At 31.2% G+C, this 5,605-nt stretch overlaps 1 protein-coding gene across 2 annotated transcripts in view; it reads right to left on the bottom strand.

Moving 5' to 3' along the window:
• The window catches only part of LOC108755700 (diacylglycerol kinase 1), a 97,495-nt gene that overhangs the window by 90,966 nt on the left and 924 nt on the right, over positions 1–5,605 (bottom strand). The gene's annotated exons all lie outside the window — the stretch shown is intronic.

A 5,605-nucleotide genomic window follows, 5' to 3' on the forward strand; every position in this document is an offset into this window, starting at 1 on the left:
TAATAGCAAATACTTAGCACGAGCCCTTGAATTTTCAGTGAGATACGATCGAGCGTTTTCACACACGACGAAGCTGTTTAAAATTCCGGTCTGACTACAGAAGAAAATCGCTTACAAACGCGCCGAGTAGAGTTATAATTAAGCGATGCATATTCATAGAGCAACCGTGAAAGTCACGGTTTACTTCTATGTCACGCAAAGCGGATCCCTAAATCGATAGCATCCTGGATTACGGGTTACAATTTAAGTATCTTTGTGGTATACTCGATAGAGCAGGATTTTCTGATGCGTACGTTCGATATGGTTAATTCAGTGGTATATTTACGGCAGACATTCTTCTTAGTTTCCAGAACTCATTTACCCGATTAAATCTAGATTCTTTCTCTGACAGGCATGAAAGGGTTGACGAAAGGAATTTATATAAACGCATATTGAAAAATATGTTTCAACAGGTTGTTGATTCCATCCTCTCTATTTTTCCCCGCTTTAATCATCGCGAAAAGACAACAATAGTCTAAAATACGATACAACGAAATTTTCTGCACAATGTTCTATTCATTCGCCTCGAAATAGAGCACACTTCTGAAGATGACGAGTTGTTGAGTCGTTCCATTCATGAATAGTAAATGTATATCAATAATTTTTGTATGTACTGTGTGCGTGTAATATTCATAAAGGATTGCGCGTGTAATATTCATAAACGAAAGAGAGATTAAAAAGTACCCGTTTATATTGTAAAAGTTAATAGCGATAGGATAAATTTGTTATTCTGATATTAATAGATATTTGAAAAAATGTTTTAAGTGGAGTTTACAGATTTTCTTCAGCGATAAATTTTAATACAAATAATTTCAATAAATTTATTTATTCTAAGAAAAATCTACAAATTTTCACTTTTCAAATATTTTCCAATTTTGTTGTCAACTTCTTCATTAAGAATAATTGTAAATTGTTTGAACAGTATTAAATTATTATTTCCAATTTCGGCTTTGCATTATTTCATAATTTAAGATTTCACTCTTAAAATTGAAATTCACGATTTTCATACGTGTAATAATATTATGCAGTCTCCGTTAAAATGTTTTAATTCATCGTATCTCATATCAAAAGCCGATTACTATCCGATGATCGATATTATAAAAGTAGTAGAAAAATATCAGACGGACGATTTTAGGCGTCTTCCGATGGAATTTCTTCCGATGGAACATTTTTGTGAAAAAATAACATTATTTAGTATCTCCCAGCATATTTGATTTTAGACAAATAACAACTACTACATTTCTATCGTCTCACGACATAGAATTTACAAAATTTCTTGCGATTTATCTTATATAAATTATATAAGATTATATAAATCGTATATAAAATTCAAATATACATGTTGAAACAAAAATAAATTCGATTCCCGCGCCAATAAAGTAAACTCATAAAGTAAACTTTTTCCGCTTTTTTTCCAACAGCTAAAATAAAAATGGAAATACTTTTTGTAAGGCTTGTGTTTCATAAGTGCACGTAAACGCCAAAGCTTTACAAAATCGAGTCAAATTTCCAAAATAACGAAATAGTATTATACTTGCACACTAGAAACCCGTGCTGTCTCCTTTGATAATTTGAAACCGAAATAATAGACAATTGAATCGACAACCTGTTGAAAAGCACTTTGTAAATGCGTACATAAAAAAAAGATTTCCAGTAAGAGTGGAGCTTTCCATTCACGGCAGTTGTTACTTGTACTTGGAATTTACGCAATTCAAGAACGTAGCTGTACAACGTGGCGCATGAAAAGCAGAGATGGTAGCATTTACGAAATGAGCGGCGAAGAAAAAAAAATGGTGTCCTTTCTACACTTACGGTGTTGAACGCCAGAAGGTGTTAGATTTTTTTTTGTAAATGTATTCCCGAGTATAATTTACAAATGAATCAAGAGTTAGTTAAGAGAGCAAAGAAGAAGAGAAAATTTACGTAACGATATTTATTGCGCGTTAATTTATTACGTGCCCAAATTCAATTACTTAATAATAACATATATGTAATAATTTGTAATACACGTAATAATATCTCTACAGTATACTTATATTTATAAAAAAGTAGGCTAATAAACATAGAATTATCCTTACTGATATCACTGCTATTACTTTTGTTATTATGTGCATTTTATTGTCGCTACGTGTGATCACGTTTTACTGCTCATAAAAATTCGAGTTTCTCATTTGTCAGCGTCTCGGTCGTAGAATTATTTCAGGTGCCATGGCGGATAGTATTTTCCACTGAGAAGACGAAAATAAAAAATACAAATATTTACTCGCGAAATCCAGATAGATTAGTTTTTGAATTAGAGCCAAAACTTTAAATGAATAGTCCGTTCATTGGAAAGACAACCCCAAAGGCGTTGCACGTGAATTGTTATCCATGCGCTTGACAGATGCGTGGACTATCACTTTTCAAACCAACTTTCTGTACGTTCGATTGCAGAAACTCGTGAAGAATTTCGGCGTCATGGTTTATGTTTAGACACGAAGAAAGATTCGCGGCACGACGTGTCCGGTATTGCGCCTGATATTTTCCGGGCTCAAATCTGTTTGTGTAAATTAAGTGTAACGTATAAATCGCGCGTTTAATATATATTTCTCAGTTTAAATAAATGCGACAAATTCAGGTCGCTTTCTCATTAAGCATTCAGCTCTAGTATTCCGCGAATGCTAGATGTAATTGGAAGACTTAACTCGGCTGTACGCAGGGTAGAAATTTTATTAGAGCAACATCTGTCGACGATAAAATTACGTTAAGGTGTCCGAATAAAATATGCGAATATATTATTCGCTTTAAGGAATGGCAATAAAATTAACAAATACAATAATAAAAATAATCGTTAAATGGCGTAAATAATTAAATTATTATAATGCTTAATTATATAATTAGGATGCGATTAAATTGAAAAGTAAATGTACAGATGTAAATTTCGGATAATGAGGAAAAGTAAAAAAAAAATTAAAAACTTAATAATGATTCTAAGCAACTAAGTAATTATATAATTATTTTTTTATTATATTAATTATAATTATAAAAGTCAGAAATGGAAATGCGTTAGAAATTTAACACGCGCCCATTGATTTTTGATTCTACATTCGTTGCATTCAACCGCACGCGTGGAAAATCGCGATGTCGACAGGGTGAAATGTACAATGGAGCAGTGAGACCTGAGCCCTTTTGTAAGTTACACGAAGTAGTTTTAAACTAAGTTATCAAGCTACGGAAACGCGAGTGTAAAAGCAGACTGCAACGCTTTTTCAAGCCCGCCCTCCGATGTTAATGCATTCGAAACCACGGGATCCTGCCTTCCGTGTCGCGGAACGAGGGCATCGCGCCGCAAGTCGCGCGCGAATACGTATATATTACTACCGCTATATAACACCGTTGTGAAGGTCAAAGGTTAAAAGGAACCTCTGACAAAGGGCATGGAATTGGCTCCGTTTCGTGTAACCACAGGCCGAAATTTTCGAACGCGCACCAATTAAAATGTACAACAAAAGGGGAATATTCAATTAAAAACGCACGACTGGATATTAATTGTTTACATTCGAATTGAATAATGTAAGCGCCACGTCTCGGGTTCGTCATTCGAGGCGAAAATAATATCGTTACTGCCTATCTTCGAAAGCTTTTACGTAGATTTAACTCACATGCATATATGCACATTCGCGTCAGCTGTGTTTTATACTAATAAGACAGACAGAGCTAATTTCAAGTGTGAATCTAACACTTATCATTGTCAGACTCTTCTCTCTCTTTCTCTCTCTCTCTCTCTCTCTCTCTCTCTCTCTCTCTCTCTCTCTCTCTCTTATTTGATGTACCCTGTTAAATTCATAGTGTCAAATTATATCCAATTTGAGTTATTTTTAATCATTTATCGGTCGCAATTGCTCATACCCAATGTATTGTTAATTTGACTGGAACAATAGAGTTAAACAATTTAACGGAAGAAAATGTATTAAATTTGACTGAACTTTAGTTTATTATTTACTAAATGCATACGTATTTAATATGAACGATGTTTACTTTGAAACTAACCGCAGAAATGGATTGATTTACATTTTGACACACGTGGAAATTGAAATAACAAATTGTTATTTAACTTGAGAGATTAGATTATCATTGCTCTTTTGATATTTAATAGCGTATGATCCTTTTTGATAAAAAAAAAAGACGAAATTTTTTCGCAACGCGTCGGAACTAAAAGAGTACTTTTTAATTTTTTTAGATAAAATATATAGATAATAACGTACGTATTAAAATGTACTTTATAAAGCAAATTGGTTTTAAAGTATATAAATTCTCTCCCCTAACACTACATGATCGACATTTAATAGGAGATTTCATATCAATTTGGGATGGATTCTTCTTCAAGGATATACGGATAACGAAATCATATCCATCAATTAATTTCAAATACACTTCGATATCAAAGAAGCAATAATAACCTAATATTTTGAATTAAAAATAACTCTTTGTTTTCAACTTTCCCCGTGTACCAAAATGTAAATCAATCAATTTTGTGATCAATTTCATAATAACACATGCATTTAGTAAATTATAAACTAGATTCGAGTCAATTTAATTTTCTAAATTAAATTGTTCAACTCTATTACTTTAGTTAAATTAACGATATATTAAGTATAATAATGGCGATCTATAGAAATGATTAAAAATAACTTAATTTGGATATAATTTGACATTATATGAATTTAATGATGTAGAGAATTTTCATGTAAGATTTCAATTATAAAAGTCATATTATGTGTGTGAGTGAGTGTGTGTGTGCGTGTGTGTATGAATATAAATATGAATAATAACTTTTTGTAACACTCTGGAAGAAACTTTAATTAATTATCACTGTTGTACGTTTGTATTTATTAGCAATCGATTACTTTACCGCTATATACTGTTAAATTCGTAATGTCAAATGGTAGCCAATTTGAGTTATTTTTAATTTGAGTCATTTTTATAGATTGGCACTGCTTCTATTTAATATGTTGTTAATTTAATTAAAACAATGGAGTTCAATAATTTAATTTCAGAAAATGTGTTAAATTTGACTCAAATTTAGTTTTTTCTTTACTAAATACATACGATAATATGAATGTTGTTTATATTTAAACTAATCACAGAAATAGATTGATTTACATTTTAACACATGAAAGTTAAAAATAACAAAGTATTTTTAAGTAAAAAAATTGCGTTAATATTGCTCCTTTAATCTAACAGTGTGTACAGAATTAATTACCTTCAGTTTCGCGATAATTCCTTAAATTAGTTATTTCTCTAGATTATAGTTATCCTGCCTGTATATCGAAAAAAAGTATTTGATAGAAAGGATTAGGCTTAACGTTAAAGTTGATACACGAATGTAACAATACATTCCAGAAATGATTTATCAATGAGATTTAATGTAAAAGATCGAGGAATAGAAATTAATATATCATCACACACACCCACACATATATATATATATACATATATATATATATATATATAAATCAAAATACTATTGATTTATCAGTCAATGATTACTCACTAAATTTTTTTTAGTTTCTTTAACACGACTCTT

The sequence above is a fragment of the Trachymyrmex septentrionalis genome, unplaced genomic scaffold (assembly GCF_001594115.1).
Source record: "Trachymyrmex septentrionalis isolate Tsep2-gDNA-1 unplaced genomic scaffold, Tsep1.0 scaffold9, whole genome shotgun sequence".
Taxonomy (NCBI): domain Eukaryota; kingdom Metazoa; phylum Arthropoda; class Insecta; order Hymenoptera; family Formicidae; genus Trachymyrmex; species Trachymyrmex septentrionalis.